At 44.5% G+C, this 22,106-nt stretch overlaps 1 long non-coding RNA gene and 1 other non-coding gene across 3 annotated transcripts in view; both read right to left on the minus strand.

Annotated features, from left to right (window-relative positions):
- Positions 1 to 22,106, minus strand: part of LOC138434412 (uncharacterized) — a 74,688-nt gene that overhangs the window by 34,924 nt on the left and 17,658 nt on the right. The window lies entirely within an intron of this gene.
- TRNAV-CAC (transfer RNA valine (anticodon CAC)) lies at positions 15,263 to 15,335 on the minus strand. The gene has a single exon. It is a non-coding gene; the product is annotated as a tRNA-Val (tRNA).

Here is a 22,106-nt window from a genome sequence, read left to right on the forward strand (position 1 = left end):
TATACTGTGGACATCTTTCCAATATTTTTTAGATCTGTGTATTCTTTTAATTAATCTAAAGTTTTAATAAGGGACTTCCCCGGTGGTCCAGGGACTAAGACTTTCTGCTGCCAGGGCGGGGGCCCAGGTTCATTCAGCCTTGGGCAGGGAAATAGATCTCACCCGCCACAGCTAAGACCTGGTGCCGCCCAGTAAATAAATATTAAAAATATAACAGAGAGAGACCACTAATGCCTGGTACATGGTGAGTCCTCAAAAGATATTTAAAAAATAAATTAAAAATAAATTAAATTTTAATAAGCGACACATTCACCTGGTTCAAAATTTCAAAATTTCAAAGGTACACAAGAGTATTCAAAAGAGGAGCTTGCCCCCACCCCTCCCTTTCAGGTGCCTGGCTAGCTCCCCGGAAGCAATGAGGTTTACTTTTCTCATATATCTTTCCAGATCTGTTAAGCATGGACAAGCAAATGTGTACATACAGTGTCCCTCTCAGCTTACATATCAGCATACATCATATATATTGTACATATGATACATTCTGTTCCGCACCTTTCCTTCTTTCTTAATATCATGTCCAGAAGTCAGTCATATCCATATGCCACATGTCATTCTATTTGGTCATTAATAACATTCCACAGGAGGTCTGTAGACTAATTTATTCAGCCCTTCCACAAATGGACCTTTAGGTTGCTTTCCATTTCTTTTGTTCTGCTATTACAAAGAGTGAACAGCAGAATCTATTTCAGTGAATCTCCTATATGCCTACTCATGTGTGGCCATGCTTTTATTTCAAACTGACAGATTGCTAGAAGTGGAACGGCTGAGTCAAAAGAGATGCAGGCAGGCTTTAAATTTTAACAAGTAGTGCCAGATTATTCTCCAAAAGGTTGCAGCAATTTGTGAGCTCTTTATTTTGCAAGTTGTTTACATTTTTTGCCAATCTGATGAGAGAAGAAGATAGGATCTCCTGGTTCAGAATGTGAGTTTCCCTGACCTCTCTGTGGGGATGAGCATCTTTTCATTAGCATTTGGCCATTTGCAGTCAATTTCTGCCATTGTCTGTCTTTAGCCCATTTATCACCGGTTCACTCACTAAAACTCTAGTGAGTTCTTTGTCTTCTTCCTATTTACTTCTTAGGACCGTTTTTTTGCATTAACCCTTTGTTTTATGTGGAAGTATTTCCCCTTAATTTATCCTGAGTTTGTGTATACCGTCATGTGCCAAAGAAAAAAGTTTATTTTTGTGTGTTGTCAAATCTGTTCGGGATGATACTATTTCAAGGAAAAGAGATTTATTTTTATCTTACAAGATAAACGTTTTTAATTTAGACAGTGAAATTTCAGCACAACTGTCGATTTTGCTTGATTGCCAGATGCTTTACTATTCTAGGAATTGTGAAAGAGAAAAGGACAGAGGTCACTGGATACAACAAATCTTTTTACCTGCTCTGTACCAGGTCATGCCCCAACCTTCAGATGATGGAGATGATAATGATGATGATGAAGATGACCACAAAAGCACCTGCTCTGCACGGTGTGCTGTGCCATGCTCCTCATTATGCTCTACTCTGCACGCTCTCATTTCACCTTACAACAGCTTTTGGAGGTAGGTAAGGTTTTGTTTTGCTTTTTCTCCTTGAAATAGAATTCTCAGATCATAAAATTCACCCTTTTAAAATGTATAATTCACAAAAAGCAGAAAGCATAAAATGTATAATTCAGTGATTTTTGGTCTATTCACAAAGTTGGGTAACCATCACCACTATCTAAATCTAGAACATTTTTATCACCACCACCCCCTAAAATAACAAAATATCATGGTAAACTGTTCTCATCTCCAGATGAGGAAACAGACTCAGAGAGGTGATGTAACTTGGCCAAGACCGCACGGCTGGGTCTGGATTTGAACCGAAGCCCCATTGCCTGGGATGGCATCTTCCTAACCGAGATCCAGTATTCTAGACCAGGGATCACCAAACTTTTTCTTTAAAGAGCCAGATGGTAAATAGTTTAGACTCTGTGTCACTCAGTAGGTAAGTATCCTTTTCATTGAATTTAGGGCAAACCAAGAATAACTCTATATGAAGAAGAAATTTCTAAATGCCCAAAAGTGAGTCAAGATTCCAGGGAGATATTCAAGCAGAGAGCAGGAAAGTAAGAAACAGTTTCAAAGGGTTGGGTCCAGAATAGATCTATTGGAGCCAGAGACTGCAGTCGAGAGCACCAGGTCTGTGAGAAATCTCCCCTGTAAGCTCCCACGCCTAAGAGCGCTCGTGGCATACAGCAGGCCATTCAGAGGGTGCATTGTAAAGTCCACAGCATCAACGTGCTGCCCTGGCATCTCTGAGTCTCACAGGGCACCAAAGTCTAGCTCCCCTGCTCCAGACTTACTACCCGCCATAGTATATTCAAAAGCAGAGACATTACTTTGCTGACCAAGGTCCGTCTAGTCAAGGCTATGGTTTTTCCAGTAGTCATGTATGGGTGTGAGAGTTGGACTGTGAAGAAGGCTGAGCGCCGAAGAATTGATGCTTTTGAACTGTGGTGTTGGAGAAGACTCTTGAGAGTCCCTTGGACTGCAGGGAGATCCAACCAGTCCATTCTGAAGGAGATCAGCCCTGGGATTTCTTTGGAAGGAATGATGCTGAAGCTGAAACTCCAGTACTTTGGCCACCTCATGTGAAGAGCTGACTCATTGGAAAAGACTCTGATGCTGGGAGGGATTGGGTGCAGGAGGAGAAGGGGACGACAGAGGATGAGATGGCTGGATGGCATCACTGACTCAATGGATGCGAGTCTGAGTGGGCTCCGGGAATTGGTGATGGGCAGGGAGGCCTGGCGTGCTGCGATTCATGGGGTCGCAAAGAGTTGGACACAACTGAGTGACTGAACTGAACTGAACCCGCAGGGAAAGGCTCCCCATCCTGCTAATCCCCCTACCAGCCAGATCAGCTGCCCAACCTGACCCTCAGCCTGAGAAATTATTCAGACAAGCCAATCACTTCCTCCCAAGGAAACCAGAGGTCATCTCATGCTCTCTTTTACTATAAAGCCCACCCCTCACAGCTCCTGCTGGCTCACTCTGTTCCTGAGTGTAACCCCCACGTGGCCCTCTGTGACCGGCCATGTTCTTTTCTGGGCTGTATGTTTGGTTAACATTATCCTCTGTTTGAGCTCATCTGTTCACTGTTAGAAGTCTTTTTTTTTTTTTTTAATTTTAGTTTTTTATTTTTTAAATTTTAAAATCTTTAATTCTTACATGCATTCCCAAACATGAACCCCCCTCCCACCTCCCTCCCCATAACAACTTTCTGGGTCATCCCCATGCACCAGCCCCAAGCATGCTGCATCCTGCGTCAGACATAGACTGGCGATTCAATTCACATGATAGTATACATGTTAGAATGTCATTCTCCCAAATCATCCCACCCTCTCCCTCTCCCTCTGAGTCCAAAAGTCCGTTATTCAGCGATCTATACTATTTAGGGCAGAGTTCCTCTCTCAACAGCCTGGCAAACAGGGCAAGCAAAAGATATCCCCTGCCCTTCCCCAGCATCATTTTCTGGTGTTGAAGATCTGATTTTCCACTGGGAATGCCCATCCCCCAACTCAGATCTTGTGGTTCATTTAGGACTGGCTCTGGCCATACAACTCAGACCTGGCTAGTTAGCACGTCATGTCCCTTTTGCCACAGTGATTGGTTCAGAGACAGACATATGACCCAGCTTGATCCACTGAGAGTCAATTCCAGGACTTTTTTCCTGAAACTATTCAGAAAAAAGCACTTTCTTTCTGCTAAGGTGGCTAAGCAAGTAAGATAACCACCAGAATTTACTGGTGACTGCTTTATTGCACTCATGGGGAGCCTCTTTGAGAATGAAGCTGATGTAGTGGAAAACAGAGCCTGGATCCAGCCACACCTGAAGTGGTGCCATTCTTAGACATTTAAAGTTCTGTGAGCCGATAAGTGGCCTCCCCCTTTCTTCCTTTTGCGTAGCTCAAAAGTGCTGGCTAACAATAAGCTTAGTGCATATAAACTGAATGTATAAATGCATTCTCAGTGCTTGCTGCATCTGGTAGTCATCCATTTAAGAGAGAAGAAACCTTATCTGCTGGAAGCAGATAGAAGAAATCTAAGATGTGTGTGAAATTTGCAGGGGGTCAGGGAGGGGGGGAGTTGTATGTTTTCATTACTCAAGCCACCCACTGAGGACACTGAGAACCAGAAAGGACTGCTCTACCCAGGAGGAGCCTCCCTGTGTCATATTACGTGTCTCCTGGTGGTCCTGTTCCCTTGGATGAATCAAACCAAAGGCTTTTCCTCCCAGGTGTGTCCAGTGTGGTTGGAGAGTATCATGTACTTGGCCAAATATTTGGTTTTCCATGAAACAAGCCGTTGACAAGTTACCAAAGCACAAATATGACTGATTCCTAGTGTAACTCAATCCAGTGACTGTAGTGACAGTCTTCGCAGGCGATGCTAACCTGGGTCTACAGACTCCTGAGTTCCATGGACAGAATTCAGGCAGGACATGGACTGGAATAGGGGAAAAAATTATACCTTAGTTTTCACTATCTTCTATCCCAAAGTTAGAATGAATCAGGGCAATAGTCATACCTGTGCCTTCGGTTCCAATAAAAATCACAGATATTTTGGTACCATGTGGAGGAGAAGAGAGTGAAAAAGTTGGCTTAAAGCTCAGAAAACTAAGATCATGGCATCTGGTCCCATCACTTCATGGCAAATAGATGGGGAAGCAGTGGAAACAGTAGCTGAGTTTGTTTTTTGGGGCTCCAAAATCACTGCAGATGGTGACTGCAGCCATGAAATTAAAAGATGCTTACTCCTTGGAAGGAAAGTTATGATCAACCTAAATAGCATATTAAAAAGCAGAGACATTACTTTGCCAACAAAGGTCCATCTAGTCAAGGCTACGGTTTTTCCAGTGGTCGTGTATGGATGTGAGAGTTGGACTATAAAGAAAGCTGAGGGCAGAAGAATTGATGCTTTTGAACTGTGGTGCTGGAGAAGACTCTTGAGAGTCCCTTGGACTGCAAGGAGATCCAACTAGTCCATCCTAAAGGAGATCTGTCCTGGGTGTTCATTGGAAGGACTGATGTTGAAGCTGAAACAGCAATACTTTGGCCACTTGATGCAGAGAGCTGACTCATTGGAAAAGACCCTGATGCTGGGAAAGATTAAAGACAGGAGGAGAAGGGGACAACAGAGGATGAGATGGTTGGATGGCAGCACCAACTCAATGGACATGGGTTTGGGTGGACTCCAGAAGTTGGTGATGGACATGGAGGCCTGGCATGCTGTGGTTCATGGGGTCGCAAAGAGTTGGACACAACTGAGCGACTGAACTGAACTGAACTGATGGTTATTACAGATACCCTGAAATATTGTTTATGTCACTGAAGTGACGTGAAAGTCGCTTAGTCGTGTCCGACTCTTTGTGACACTGTGGATTGTAGTCTATGGAATTCTCCAGGCCAGAATACTGGAATGGGTAGCCTTTCCTTTTTCCAGGGGATCTTCCCAACCTGGGGATCGAACCCAGGTCTCCCAAATTGCAGGCAGATTCTTTACCAGCTGAGCCACAAGGGAAGCCCAAGAATACTACAGTGGGTAGCCTATCCCCTGTCCAGCGGATCTTCCCGACCCAGAAATCAAACCAGAGTCTTCTGAATTGCAGGTGGGTTCTTTACCAACTGAGCTACCAGGGAAGCCGCTTTATGTCACTACAACTTTGAAATAAGCATGCCAGGTCTTGTTATTTAGTGTGTTAATAAGGAAACACTCTTATGATATCATGGGGCTTTTAAAAAGTATTTTGACAACTGTAGTTCATTATCATTTGTTTTCTTTGCAACCCTATGTGTTTTATTTTGGGCATTTAAAAACACATTCTGAGGAGGACTCTATAGGTTTCACTAGATTGTCAAAGGGGCCTGAAGCTCAAAAGAGCCCTTTTGTCTTGTTATTCTCTGAATCCAGTTCTTAGCCTCAGAGAACTTCTGTACACCTACCTATCAACAGGAACAGAAATACCTATATTACAAGGTGATTGTGTGACTTCCCTGATGGTCCATTGGCTAAGACTTCACATTCCCAATGCAGGGAGTCTGGGTTCAATCCCTAGTTGGAGGACTAGATCCCAAATTGCTCAACTAAGACCCAACACAGCCAAATAAATAAATATATGTTTTTTAAAAAAATACAAGATAATTGTAATGTTTAAATGACATAACAGTATCTAGCCTGCTGCTTAATACACATGAGGACATCTGGGCATGTTTATTCCCCTTTCTTCATTTCCAGCAGTTCCTAGCTGGTGATGCAGTATAAGGCACAGGGAATCAACCCTAGAACTTCCCAGGTTCAAATCCCAGTTTTTCTGTTTTATTAACTGTGTGATCTTAGTTCTCTAAGTCTTCTTCCTCTTTGTTAAACTGGGTCATTTCTTTCCAGTGGTGTTACAAGCATGAAAGATTTTATATATGTAAAATGCCCCACATAGTGCCTGGAGCAGAGGAGATTCTGAAAAATAGAAGCTACAGAGTTCCTTTGTAGTTCCAGTGGCCAAGACCCTGTGTTCCCAATGCAGGGGGCCCGGGTTCCATCCCTGGTCAGGAAACTGGATCCCACATGCCAGAACTGAACCCAGCACAGCCAAATAAATAAATATTAAAAACAAAAAATAGAAGCTGCTCTCATCACCAACAGTCGCAACAGTTTCTATCCAAAAAAAAGGCCAGACACTGCCTAGCACCTGCCCAAGTTATCCTTGCTTCGCCAGAGAACCAGCCTTATCCTTAGCTCACCTCTTAATGGTCTTAGTCACCTCTTCTAAGTGTTGGGTAAGCATCTGGGGATTTCTCCTCCCTGATTTAGGTTTTCCCCTAGTCACTCCCTCAGGATAATTCTGGAGGCAGCCTGGTAGTGTCCTCATGTATAAAATACTAGGTAGTCAGAGCTGAAATGACCTTTGGACCTTGTGTTATACATGGGGAAACTAAGTCCCGTGAGAATAAAGAGATTTTTGTTTTCAAGGTTGTGCAGATTTCCTTCAATAACATAGATTAAGTTGCTATCCTTTCTAGAAATTGTTTCATCTTTTCTCTGCATCCTTCCTCCCTGAAAAAGAATGAAAGCGTAGGCATTTCAAGATAGTGTAGGTGAATAATAATGAGAAATAAAATAATAAAATAATAAAAATAAATAATAAATAATAAAATAAAATAAAAGAGCTAACTGTCGTGCATTTAATCATGCCTGGCCTTGTGGTACAAAACGAAGCAGGTCAAAGGCTAGTAGAATTTTGCCAAGAGATCGCACTGGTCATAGCAAACACCCTCTTTCAACAACACAGGAGACAACCCTACACATGGATATCACCAGATGCTCAATACTGAAATCAGATTGATTATTCTTTGCAGCCAAAGATGGAGAAGCTCCATACAGTCAGCGAAAACCAGACTGGGAGCTGACTGGGGCTCAGATCATGAACTCCTTATTGCCAAATTCAGACTTAAATTGAAGAAAGCAGGGAAAACCACTAGATCATTCAGGAATGACCTAAATCAAATCCCTTACAATTATACAGTGGAAGTGAAAAATAGATTCAAGGGATTAGATCTGATAGATAGAGTGCCTGAAGAACTATGGATGGAGGTTCATAAACCTGAACAGAAAAAGAAATGCAAAATATACAGAAAAAGAAATGCAAAAAGGCCAAATGGCTGTCTGAGGAGGCCTTACAAATAGCTGAGAAAAGAAGAGAAGAGAAAGGCAAAGGAGAAAAGGAAAGATATATCCATCTGCATGCAGAGTTCCAAAGAATAGCAAGGATAGATAAAAAAGCCTTCCTCAGCAATCAATGCAAAGAAATAGAGGAAAAGAACAGAATGGGAAAGACTAGAGATCTCTTCAAGAAAATTAGAGATACCAAGGGAACATTTCATGCAAAGATGGGCTCGATAAAGGACAGAAATGGTATGGACCTAACAGAAGCAAAAGATATTTAAAAGAGGTGGCAGTAATAGTCAGAAGAACTGTACAAAAAAGATCTTCATGACCCAGATAATCACAATAGTGTGATCACTAACCTAGAACCAGACATCCTAGAGTGCGAGGTCAGGTGGGCCTTAGGAAGCATCACTATGAACAAAGCTAGTGGAGGTGATGGAATTCCAGTTGAGCTATTTCAAATCCTAAAAGATGATGCTGTGAAAGTGCTGCTCTCAGTATGCCAGCAAATTTGAAAAACTCAGCAGTGGCCACAGGACTGCAAAAGGTCAGTTTTATTCCAATCCCAAAGAAAGGCAATGCCAAAGAAAGTTCAAACTATCACACAATTGCACTCATCTCACATGCTAACAAAGTAATGCTGAAAATTATCCAAGTTAGGCTTCAACAGTATGTGAACAGAGAATTCTAGATATTCAAGCTGGATTTGCAAAAGGCAGAGGAACCAGAGACCAAATTGCCGACATCCATTGGATCATCGAAAAAACAAGAGAATTCCAGAAAACTTCTGATTCACTGACTACATTAAAGCCTTTGACTGTGTGGATCACAACAAACTGGAAAATTCTTAAAGAGGTGGGAATACAAGACCACCTGACCTGCCTCTTGAGGAATCTGTAAGCAGGTCAAGAAGCAATAGTTGGAACTGGACATGGAACAACAAACTGGTTCCAAATAGGGAAAGGAGTACGTCAAGGCTATATATTATCACCCTGTTTATTTAACTTATATGCAGAGCACACCATGTGAAATGCCGGGATAGATGATCACAAGCTGGAATCAAGATTGCTGGGAGAAATATCAACAACCTCAGATATGCAGATGACACCACCCTTATGGCAGAAAGCCAGGAGGAACTAAAGAGCCTTTTGAAGAAAGTGAATGAGAAGAGTGAAAAAGCTGGCTTAAAACTCAACATTAAAAAAATGAAGATCATGGTATCTGGTCCCATCACTTCATGGCAAATAGATGGAAAACAGTGGAAACAGTGACAGACTTTATTTTCTTGGGCTCAAAAATCACTGCAGATGGTGACTGCAGCCATGAAATTAAAAGACGTTTGCTCCTTGAAAGAAAAGTGATGACCAACCTAGACAGCATATTAAAAAGCAGAGCTATTACTTTGCCAACAAAGGTCCATCTAGTCAAGGCTATGGTTTTTCCAGTAGTCATGTATGGATGTGAGAGTTGGACTATAAAGAAAGCTGAGTGCCAAAAATGGATGATTTTGAGCTGTGGTGTTGGAGAAGACTCTTGAGAGATCCTTGGACTGCAAGGAGATTCAGCTAGTCCATCCTAAAGGAGATCTGTCCTGAGTGTTCATCAGAAGGACTGATGCTGAAGCTGAAGCTCCTCTACTTTGACCACCTGATGTAAAGAACTGACTCATTTGAAAAGACCCTGATGCTGGGAAAGATTGAAGTCAGGAAGAGAAGGGGACGACAGAGGGTGAGATGGTTGGATGGCATCACTGACTGGATGGACATGAGTTTGAGCAAACTCCAGGAGTTGGTGGTAGACAGAGAGGCCTGGCATGCTGCAGTCCATGGGGTCACAAAGAGTCGGACATGACTGAGAGAGTGAACTGAACTGAGCCTTGTGTTAAGAGCTGGACACACAGCCCCTCACACCAGCTTGCTCCAACCTAGGAAGCAGGTATTACTGTCCCCATCTTACAGAAGAGGAAGCCCCAGAGAGGGATACCTATCTTGCCCTCAGTCATACAGCGAGTAGGCAAGTGCAGGGATTGAATCCTGAGCTGGCGCAGCACCTGTGCTCTTTCCTGGATGACATTCCAAAGCCTCTTCTCCTCCTCACGTTTACTGAGTCCCAGTGACACTGTGCTTTACACTCATGCTGTTGTCTGGGGTCAGCGCTGTGCCTGGGGGTGGGAGACTCTCACTCCTGAAGTCTCTCACGTGTGCAACCCAGTGCCCTCTACCCCGAATCCCAGAGTCAAGAGCTGGTGCGAGCTGTAGTCCGTGTCTGCTCCAACCGGAACCCAGTTTCCAGGGGAGCCTTGGAGCTGAGTTGACCAGTGGCCTGCCCCATGGGTATCGCTCTGTCTGTCTCTCAGACAGGGCTGCATGGACCTGCTAGGGCTTCCCTGGGGGCTAAGACCTTAAAGAACCTGCCTGCAGTGCAGGAGATCTGGCTCAGTCCCTGGGTCAGCAAGATCCCCTGGAGAAGGGAATGGCTACCGCCTCCAGTATTCTTGCCTAGAGAATTCCTTGGACAGAGGAGCCTGGCAGGCTGCAGCCCATGGGGCTGTAGAGCGTCAAATGTGGCTGAGTGACTGACACATCCTACAGTACCTGCTACATGGACCTGTTAATCGTGTTTGCATTGTTGGGGTTGAGTTGTATGTGTGCTCAGCGTGCGTCCACAGCCCCCACCTTGAAAGCAGATGGGCACTCTGTGCCTTTGAAAGAAACATAATTAAGGCAATTTAGCATCTTTCTCAAGGGATACTCTTTCTCCACATGGGAGGAAATAACTTTGGAGCTGCGTTAAGATGTTTGAAGTTTAATTCTGTGATGCTCACAGCTGGCCTAATCAAGAGGGGTGGGGGGGAAGCATTTCCCCCCTGGGGCGGGATATGGGGGAGGAGACACAAGAAGAGAGGCAGTGGGGCTTCCTTTGTGACTCCGAGAAGGTCTCTTTCCCTTTCTGAGGCTCAGGGACCACATTCATTTTTTAGGTGGTGTAAAAATAAAAAAACCACTCAGCAAGAGTTTGAGGAGCAGCCTTACTGATTCAGAATCCCTGGAGACACTTAACAAGCTTCACAAGAGATCCTGACTCAAGCCAGGCTGGGAACCCTCTGGTTCAGAATTACAGTATCCTGGGAGACTGGTTCTAGGACATCCTATCAATACCAAAATCCATGATGCTCAGTTTAGTTCAGTTCAGTCGCTCAGTCGTGTCCAACTCTTTGCAACCCCATGGACTGCAGCATGCCAGGCCTCCCTGTCCACCACCAACTCCCAGAGTTTGCTCAAACTCATGTCCATTGAGTCAGTGATGCCATCCAACCATCTCGTCCTCTGTTGTCCCCTTCTCCTGCCTTCAATCTCTCCCAGCATCAGGGTCTTTTCAAATGAGTCAGTTCTTCGCATCAGGTGGCCAAACTATTGGAGTTTCAGCCTTAGCATCAGTCTTTCTAATGAATATTCAGGACTGATCTCCTTTAGGATGGACTGGTTGGATCTCCTTGCAGTCTAAGGGATTCTCAAGAGTCTTCTCCAACACTACAGTTCAAAAGCATCAATTCTTTGGCACTCAGCTTTCTTTATAGTCCAACTCTCACATCCGTATGTAACTACTGGAAAAAACATAGCTTTGACTAGACAGGCCTTTATTGGCAAAGTAACGTCTCTGGTTTTTAATATGCTGTCTCGGTTGTTCATAGCTTTTCTTCCAAGGAGTAACTGTCTTTTAATTTCATGACTGCAATGAAACTCTGAGCCATGTCATGTAGGGCCACCCAAGACAGACGGGTCATTGGTGGAGAGTTCTGACAAAACATGGTCCACTGGAGAAGGGAATGGCAAACCACTTCAGTATTCTAGCCTTGAGAACCCCATGAACAGTATGAAAAGACAGAAAGATAGGACACTGAAAGACGAACTCTCCAGGTGGGTAGGTGCCCAATATGCTGCTGGAGATCAGTAGAGAAATAACTCCAGAAAGAACGAAGAGACAGAACCAAAGCAAAAACAACACCCAGGATGTGACTTGTGATGGAAGTAAAGTCCGATGCTGTAAAGAGCAATATTGCATAGGAATCTGGAATGTTAGGTCCATGAATCAAGGCAAATTGGAAGTGGTCAAACAGGAGATGGCAAGAGTGAACATCAACATTTTAGGAATCAGCAAACTAAAATGGACTGGAATGGGTGAATTTAACTCAGATGACCATTATATCTACTACTGTGGGCAATAATCCCTTAGAAGAAATGGAGTAGCTATTATAGTCAACAAAAGAGCCCGAAATGCAGTACTTGGATGCAATCTCAAAAACGACAGAATGATCCCTGTTCATTTCCAAGGCAAACCATTCAATATCACGGTAATCCAAGTCTATGCCCCGACCAGTAATGCTGAAGAAGGGGAAGCTGAACGGTTCTATGAAGACCTATGAGACCTTCTAGCACTAACACCAAAAAATGATGATGCTCAAGTCCCTTACAATTGGCCCTGCGTATCCCTGGTGTGGAACCCACTGGATAAGGAGAGTCAACTGTATTCTTTGCTTTATTGAAAATGCTTTTATTTTTTGTGTTTGTAGAATTATAGAGCCAGAATTTTATGTAGCCTCTCTTAAATAGTGTGGAACATGAAGCTTGCTAATGTAATGTAGCTTGCTCAAAAGCCTCATAATTAATTTTTCTTATATATGCATATGTATCTTTTAAAGTTTATTGACAGTTTATTAAAACACACAAAGACATAACAAGTCCAAAAAATCCCAAAGTACAAGTAGTGTGAAATTTAAATTTTTTTTATCATTTTGTATATGTATTTTGAATACACATAAATTATACACTTGTTAAAAGAAATGCCAACAATAAGAGGAAAATGCCAACATATAAGAGAGTAAAAGATGAAATTCCTTTGTACTCACTCTGTTCCCCTCCCTCCTCAGCTGACTTTTTAAAAAAATATTTATTTTTATTTATTTTAGCTGTGCCAAGTCTTAGTTGCGGCACATGGGATATAGTTCCCTGTCTAGGAATGAAACTTGGGCCCCCTACATTGGGAAGAAGGGGGCTTAGCCACTGGACCACCAGGGAAGTCCCCAGCTGACCGTTGTTAATAACTTGGTGTGATTCCTTCCAGGTCACTTTGCTAGCAGTTATGTGCATTTTAAAAGTTTTACATATACACAAATGTAGTTTGGGTACATGAGCAGGATCACACCATACACTGTTCTGTAACTTACTTTTTTCACTTTAGCTTTTCTCACTCAGAGAGCTTATCACACCAATACACAGAGATCTGCCTATTTTTAACTGCTTAATGGTAACTTATAAGTAGGCATAATTTATTTAGCTACAGGAATACAAAGTCTTTGAAGTCATCTTCATTTTTTTACAGTGATAAACATATATTTGTATACACTCGGGAGAGTTTATTTTTAGGATGATGCTTAGCAATGGAATGGTCAAAAGCATGCTTACTCAAACTTTTGATAGTTGATGCCAAATTATCTTTCAAAAAGACTACCCTTATTTGCACTTCTCTCAGTAGTGAATAGGGCTTCCCTGAAGGTTCATAACAGTAAAGAATCTGCCTGCAATGCCAGAGACCCAGGTTCAATCCCTGGGTTGGGAAGATCCCCTGAAGAAGGGAATGGCTACCCACTTCAGTATTCTTGCCTGAAGAATTCCATGGAAGTCTGAGAAGCCTGGTGATCTACAGTCCACAGGGCTGGAAAGAGTCAGGTGTGACTGAGTACAGTAGTGAATGAGGGTCCCATTTCCCCACACCCTAGCCAACGTTGGGTATCACCAGTCTTTTAAAACTTCTTCTCTGATAGGTGAAAGTCAGTTCTAATTTTACAAATTGTGTTTCAAATGAAAGTTTATAGCTGCATGGAATTCAGAGGGTTTTTTTTTTTTTTTTTAACATTTTGAAGAGAACACCTGAGATTTTGAAAGGATGCTTGGGAATCTCAGATGGATCTGTCAAGTCATTATCCATGTCAGAAAGTTCCCTTGAATTTCAGAAACTGTCAAACTCTCTCTTTTTTTGGAGTAATGAGAGCTGATCTTTACCTTATGATTAAATTTGGAAGCATCCATGCATTTTTTTTTTCTTCCAAACCACTTTGTAGAATTAAATTCTGCCTTTGAGCTTAGTCGGGGCCCAGTGGGTGTGGTATGATGCGGTTATAAAGTAGTGAGACTGGTAGATGTGTGGGTTTACAGCATTAGCCCCATTTGTCTCTGCTCAGTCCAACTTTAAGAAAGAATCTGTGGGCTTCCCTGGTGGTCCAGAGGCTAAGCGTTAGACTTCCTAAAGCAAGGGGCTGGGTTTCAATCCTTGGTTGGGGAACTAGATCCCACATTAAAATTAAAAGATCCTGTGCAGCCAAATAAATAAATGTGGGCCCAGAGCCAGCTGCCTGCATTGGAATCCTGGCACCGTCATTTACTACCTGTGAGACCTCAGGAAAATTACCACCCTCTCTGCGTTGTTTCCTCATCTGTAGACCTGGAATAATCAAGTACAGACCTCACGATCTGTTGGGAGCTATTATGTGAAAGTGTGCCTCAAGGCGGTGGTTAGCATCCAATGGGCCCTTAGTGGGTGGCTCTTTTTTCCCAGCTCTCCCCAGGGAGCCCCAGAGAGTTATTTCAGCCCTCTGAGCCTCAGATAGTCCATCTGTAAAATGGGAATGACAGGGAGTTCCATGGTGGTCCAATGGCTAAGACTCTGAACTCCCAATGGATCTGAGGTTCAACCCCAGGTCAGGGAACTAGATCCCACATGCTGCAATTAAGACCCAGTGCAGCCAAATAAATAAAATAAATTTTTTTAAAAATGGGACTGAGAGTCCACCCCTCAAACACTGTTGTAAGATTAATTAAGGAATTATTTGAGTGCTGTGCCCAGAGCCTTGACACCCTCCTGGCCTCATCTGTTTCTCTGGCCTCAGCTCTTTCTCTCATCGATGGACACGTTGAGAGGAGTAGCGTCCTGGAATTCTCTGGGAACTATAAGACTGTGGAGGGTGGCAGGACTGACTGAGGATGCTCTCTGTGTCTCTCCCTGAGTCTAAAATTGGTCCTGTGAACCTATTGGGATTCTCAGAAATAGTCCTGATTTTTCTTCCCTCATCTTCCCCACAACCACTGCCTGCAATCAGGCCCCATACTTCCTCCTGCCCGGTCTTCCCTTCTGCACATCCTCATCTTCACCCACGCTTTGCCCTAGTTCTGGAGGTTCCTCCACATCACACACCAAGTCTGTGTTACCAAACCAAACTTGGGCCACTCGCCTGGGCAGTAAAACCAGTGAACTGACACTGAGTTGCTGTGAAGGCAAGTGCAGCATTTATTGCAGAGCACCGAGCAAGGAGTCCAGGCAGCTAATGCTCAGAAGACCTGAGCCCCTGATGGTTTTCAGGGAAAGGGTTTTTTTTTTTCTCTCTCTCTCTTCAATATTTATTAATTTATTTGGCTGTGCTGGGAACCCTTACTTGTAGCATGTGGGATGTTGTTCCCTGACCAGGGATCGAACCTGGGCCCCCTGCACTGTGAGTGCAGAGTCTTAGCCACTGGACCACCAGGGAAGTCCGAAGGAAAGGTTTTGAAATACAGAGTGAGGGAGGAAGGTTGTGGAGTGTGTGATCAGCTCATGGACAGTTATTCTGACTGATTGGTGGTGAGGTCATCAGGAGTCAATATCATCAACCTTCTGGGGTCTACAGGCTTCTGGGTAGCACGCAGTTAATCTCTTCCATCTGGTGGAGGTTTTAGTCTCTGCTAGACAGCTCAAAGGATATGGGTCATAATATTATCCATAGCACTTGAGAAGGAACTGAAGGTCCTTGATTTGTTTAATGGCTAAACTATTATTATTCTGTCTTGCTTGACAGTTTCCCTTTGTTCTGCATTTTCTCACTTCTCTGATTATATGTATTCTTTGGAAACTGGGGAAGGCCTAGGAAACTAAAGTTTCTCTACAAACAAGAGGCAAGTAGAGGGCATTTCGTGGGGGCAGGAGGGTTGAGCAGGTGGGGAGCCATCCCAGGAAGGCTCCATAGGGTCCTGCTTATTTACATTTGGAGTAAACCTTTCAATTCAACTACTACCTGTTCAAATAATTGATTTTTACTGAGCACATACTATGTACCCAACAATGTGTGACTTTATAGGCATCATTTCATGTGCCCCTCACAATATAGGCAAATAATTTTATTATGCCCATTTGACACATGACCACGGATTTAACTCATCTACAGTCATACAGCTGGTGAGTGGAGGAATGAGGTGAAAACAGAAAAACATCTACCTCTGCTTGATCACAATAAACTGTGGAAAATTCTTAAAGAGATGGGAATACCAGACCACCTCACCTATCTCCTAAGAAACCTATATGCAGGCCAATAAGCAATGGTTATAACCGGACATGAAATAACGGAATGCTTCAAAATTGGGAAAGCAGTATGTCAAGACTATGTATTGTCACCCTGCTTATTTAACTTCTATGCAGAGTACACCATGCAAAATGCCAGGCTGGATGAATCACAAGCTGGAATCAAGATTGCTGGGAGAAATATCAATAACCTCAGATATGCAAATGATACCACCTTTATGGCAGAAAGCACAGAGGAACTAAAGAGTCTCTTGATGAAAGTGAAAGAGGAGAGTGAAATACCTGGCTTATTCAACATTCAAAAAACATCTTACATGGCATCCAGTCCCATCACTTCATGGCAAATAGATGGGGAAACAGTGGAAACAGTGACAGACTTAATTTTCTTGGGCTCAAAAATCACTGCAGATGGTGACTGCAGCCATAAATTAAAAGATGTTTGCTCCTTGGAAGTAAAGCTATGAACAACCTAGACAGCATATTAAAAAGCAGAGACATTACTTTGCCAACAAAAGTCCGTCTAGTCAAAGCTATGGTTTTTCCAGTAGTCATGTATAGATGTGAGAGTTGGACTATAAAGAAAGCTGAGCACAGAAGAATTGATGCTTTTGAATTGTGGTGTTGGAGAAGACTCTTGCGAGTCCCTTGGACTGCAAGGAGATCCAACCAGTTCATCCTAAGGGAAATCAGTCCTGAATATTCATTGGAAGGACTGATGCTGAAGCTGAAACTCCAATACTTTGGCCACCTGATGCGAAGAACTGACTCATTTGAAAAGACCCTGATGCTGGGAAAGATTGAGGGCAGGAGGAGAAGGGGGCGACAGAGGATGAGATGATTGGATGGCATCACCGACTCGATGGACATGAGTTTGAGCAAGCTCTGGGAGTTGGTGATGGACAGGGAGGCCTGGCATGCTGCAGTCCATGGGATCGCAAAGAGTTGGACACAACTGAGCGACTGAACTGAACTGAACCAGAAAATCAGCTCCTCTTGGGGGACATACTTCCATCCTCAAATAATTAAACAGTTAGACCAAGTTGAATTTTGCCTTTTTTCTCCTTTCAACAGAACTGATCAGTAGATTTTGTTAAAATGACTAATCTGGCCCCAGCCCCAAGTCAGCCCTGCTGGAAGTGAGGAAAATGCGCCCTCTTTTTTTTTTGCAAATGACTAACTCTCCAACCCAGGCTGTAGAAGGTTCAGAGAGGCAGGAAATTTCAGAGAGGTAGAAATTTCTTTCCTCCATGAAAAATCCTCAGAACCTGGTGATGATAGAAGGAGTGAAAGGTGTTCAAATTTAGCAAACACTCAAGAAGAGCCTGTGGGGCCAGGCCCAGTGGGAGGCATTTCCATATCCGTGTCTCATTTTCTTTTCACAATAACACATTGAAGCAGGCACTAACATCCCCAGTTTACAGATGAGAAAACTGTGGCCCAGAGAAGTGCCCTACCTGCCCAAGTTCACACTGTGAAAGAACAGCAGCACTGGAATTTTCTCCTGGGCCGAATTTCCAAGTCCATTTTTCTGACGCTTGTCTCCCTTCTATTTTCCAGTTTTTGTCTTATCTTTCCCTGTCCCCTAATGACAAGAAAGATGTTGTTATTCTCATTTTATAGGTAGATCAGGTGAATGCATGGGTGAAGTTATTCCCATTTTATAGATGAGGATACTGAGGCTCAGGAAGTTAAAGTATCAGAATTTGAACTCAGGCCCACTGGCTTTCCACTACAGCCCAACAGCCCCAAGAAAGACAGTTGGAGTGATGTGATGGGAAAAAATGAGAAATATCAAACTTTGCCGATTTCTGTGGCTGGTTTAAACTTCTTACAATTTGTATCACAGAATCTAAAACTTCCCAAGATCCTGTAGGAAAAGATTCTTGTCTTGGGCGGTCACACCAAATGTCCTCTGTGAGCTGAACTTCTCTGCTGCAGCTTAACCCCATCATGGATTGGTCTGAGTCAAAAGAGGCCCTGCCTCCCTCCCTGGCCATCACCAGCCTCAGCGTTCCCTTCCCCTCTGATTTCTATTCCCTGGGCAAAGCAATCAAGCTCTTAATTAAATTCTCTGGTTAGAAGTCAAGCCAGAGGAAAACAAACAGAAAAACCTCTCCTGTGGGACCTGTCTCTTCCTTGCACGGACGTTTGAAGCTGGAGATATGATCTCAGCTGCACTCGGACAACCATCCCTCACTGCTCCCGGGGCATTTCCTGTTGGCTCCTTCCCCAGCGCGGCCCCACCCCGTCTGGCCCAGAGGAAATTGCAAAGGGAGGTGTGGGATATTATCAAGAGTCTCCTGCGCTTTCCAGTGAGGAGGGAGTCTCTGGACTCCAGTCAAGCCGGGAGGGTGGGGGCGGGAAGATTTCAAAGGTGGCGAGGAGCCACGGCAGGAAGTACTGTGACAGGGGCTCAGGGACCTCTGGGCATTTCTCCTCAAGGACAGCAGATACCCGGTCACAGACATCCTCCTTCCCAGGTGACTCCCACTCTCCTCCGACTACACTCGAATGGACACAAGCAGCCTGGAGGGCTAGAAGGGGCACTGGACTGTGAATCAGGAAGCCCGGGCCTAGACCAGCTGTCACTAACTCAACGCATGACTGGTTACTCGTAATCAGAGCAAAATGTGTTATGGGGTTACCTGTTAAGTGTCATGCTAAATCCCACACGTGGATAATCTTAACTTCATTCTTACAATTTTACCCCTAATTTCCCCCACCCCAAAGAAACTGAAGCTCAGAGAGGTTAAGTGACCAACCCAAAGTCACACAGCTTGTACGTGGTTAGAGCAGAGAGATTCAAACCAGTCTGTCTCCAGAGCCCAAGCTCCTGACCATATCCTCTAGTTAGTTCCTCCGTCTAGGTCGCAGTTTCTCCATCTGTAAATGAACAGGATTGGTGTTCTTGCACTCCAAAGACCCTCCCAACTGTGACAATCTGCGCCATATTCAATATTCACAAGCAATTCCCTAGGCTGGGAATATAAAGAGAAGTGAGGCTTAACCTCTGTCATCAGGTTATAAACTCTTTGAGAGTAGAAATCACAGCGGAATTATCCTTACTGACCTGCACTTCTTCCATCAGCCACCCTGCAGAGAAGTTGCTTAAAGTATTTGCTGACTAGACGTATGGTTCATGGGGGAGTATGGGCATAGCGACTTAGATACAATTGAAGGACTTCCCTGGTGGTCCAGTGGTTAAGAATCTGCCTGCCAATGTAGGCGACATGGGTCCCATCCCTGGTCCGGAAAGATCCCACATGCCACGGGGCAGCTAAGCCTTTGCACCACAACTACCAAAGGCCGAGTGCACCAGAGCCTGTGCTCCATGACAAAAGAAGCCATTGCGGGAAGAAGCCCCTACGTGCCGAAGCTAGGGAAACCCGAGCTCAGCGATGAGGACCAAGCACAGCCAAAAAATTATAAATAGACAAAACCGAGGTCCCATCCGCTTACTACCCTTGCAAGAGAAAACCCCTAACTTCTGTGTCTGGTTGCTTATCCAGCAGCAATCCGCAATGGTACTTCGTTGCAGGGTTATGGAGCGGGAATACACATCAGACACTTAGCCTAGTGCTTGGCACATAGGAAAGGAAAGTGAAGTCGCTTAGTCGTGTCCAACTCTTTGCGACACAATGGACTGTAGCCCACCAGGCTCCTCCACCCATGAGATTTTCCAGGCAAGAGTACTGGAGTGGGTTGCCATTTCCTTCTCCAGGAGATCTTCCAGACCCAGGAATCGAACCTGGATCTCCCGCATTGCAGGCAGATGCTTTACCATCTGAGTCACCAGAGAAGTCCATAAGAACTTCTCAGTAAATATTGGTTCCTTCCCTTGATGGATTCTCCATCCTTCCCCTGGCTCTTGACACCAGCTGATGAGGGGCCATGCTGTACCCCTCCCCAGGTCAAAGCTGAGAACTAATTTCCACCTCTGGGGACTAGTAGCCAATTTGCTTAGCCAGCTCCTGAGAGATGAGGAAGGAAGAAAACAGGGAGGAGGCTGGTCTTCCGGTTCCCTGAAATTCCCTGGATTCTGATTCCCAGGCAGCGCCTGCTCCTCCCTGGTACAGCTGTCTCTGTCTAGACTGCTCTCCCCTGAAGAAATTACAAACCACAGACTGTCTGATGACAAAGCTTGCCCCAGACGCTAGTCCCCGGCACACAAATTCATTCAGCCCTCTTCAGAAAAGAGCAAGTCGGGGTGGATTCTAGGGGAGCAGGAGTGTCTGGGTGGCTTCTTTCATTAATTTATCCATCCACCCATCATCTATCCATTCATCCATCCATCTTTGGCTGAGTGCCTACAATGCCCGAAACTCAGTGCTGGACGTGGAGCGTGGTTAGATGAACAACCTCTACCCTTGGGGAATTCCTGATATCGAGGGAGGTAGAGGCAACATAATTGTGAAAAGTGTGGCATTCCAGTTACAATGACAGCGATAGTGAAAACTCATGGAGGGCTTACTGTGCGCCAGGCACTGGGCTATCAACTTAGATACATGACTTTAAGTTGGCCCTCATCATAACCCCACAAAGCAGGGACTGTTATTTTGATCCTTTGACACATGAATAAACTGAGGCTCAGAGCATTTAGATGTGCCCCCCAGGTGGCTCAACAGTAAAGAATCCGCCTACCAAGCAGAAGATCTGGGTTCGATTCCTGGGTCAGGAAGCTCCCCTAGAGAAGGAAATGACAACCCACTCCAGTACTCTTGCCTGGGGAATCGCATGGATAGAGGAGCCTGGTGGGCTACAGTCCATGGGGTCACAGAGCCGGATTAAATAGCAGCAGCAGCACAGAATTGAGATAGCTTGTCCGGGGCTGCACAGCTACTGAGCAGTGAGATCAAGATTCACACTCAGTCTGATCACTGAGTCAACACTTTCAACTCCCCACTAGGCCCTTCAAGGAGAGAACCACCATTTCTGTTCAGAAGGAAGGAAAAGGACCTGGCAGAGAAGGGGATTTTGGAGCTGGGCCTTGAGGGATGAGTCATGGTGAGCCAAGGAGGCGTGAAAGATTCTGGAATGAGGGGAGGCATTCTGAGCAATGGAAACGAGGGTCAGAACTTTCCACACGAGAGGAAGAGCATGAGCCGGATTTGAGAAGGCAGGATACAGAGGGGACAGACTGGGAACAGTCTGGATGCCCGAACAAGGGAGTCAGGACCATTCAGGAGGGAGGGGGGAGGGACTGGGGCTGTCTGGGCAGCGAGTCCATGAGTTTTAGGAAACCTGCTCTCTTTAAACATGGAGGATGGCTTGGAGTCGGGGAGAGCCCATCAGAAATTGCCCCAGGTTTTTCCATCATGGTAGCGGAAGTGGGGATCTGGTTGGAGTTCAGTACACTATGGATCGCCAGTCTACCCGGTCCAGCCATGTCTCTCCCTTGCTCAGAGCCCTTCCTGGCTCCCACGGCTCTCAGGATAAAACATGGGCACCTCTACCTGGCATTCGAGGCTCTCCGTAAACTGGTCCCTTCCTGCCTCTCCAGCTTCATCTTTTCATTGTTATTATTGTTAGTTTTCATTGGAATGTAGCTGCTTTACAATGTGGTGTTAGTCTCTGCTGTGCAGCAAAGGGGATCAGCTTCATGTTTACACACATCCTCTCTTTTTTGGATTTCCTTCCCATTTAGGTCACCGCACAGCGCTGAGTAGAGTTCTCTGCTCTATACAGTAGGTTCTCAGTAGTTATCTATTTTATACTTGGTGTCCATGTGTATATACGTCAATCCCAATCTCCCAGTTCACCTCCGACCCCCTTTCCCCTATGGTATCCATATGTTTGTTCTCTACATCTGTGTCTCTATTTCTGCTTTGCAAATAAGATCATCTATACCATTTTTCAGTGTCAGACTTTATTTTTTGGGGCTCCAAAATCACTGCAGATGGTGACTGCAGCCGTGAAATTAAAAGATGCTTACTCCTTGGAAGAAAAGTTATGACCAACCTAGACA

The sequence above is a fragment of the Ovis canadensis genome, chromosome 2, assembly GCF_042477335.2.
Source record: "Ovis canadensis isolate MfBH-ARS-UI-01 breed Bighorn chromosome 2, ARS-UI_OviCan_v2, whole genome shotgun sequence".
Lineage (NCBI taxonomy): Eukaryota > Metazoa > Chordata > Mammalia > Artiodactyla > Bovidae > Ovis > Ovis canadensis.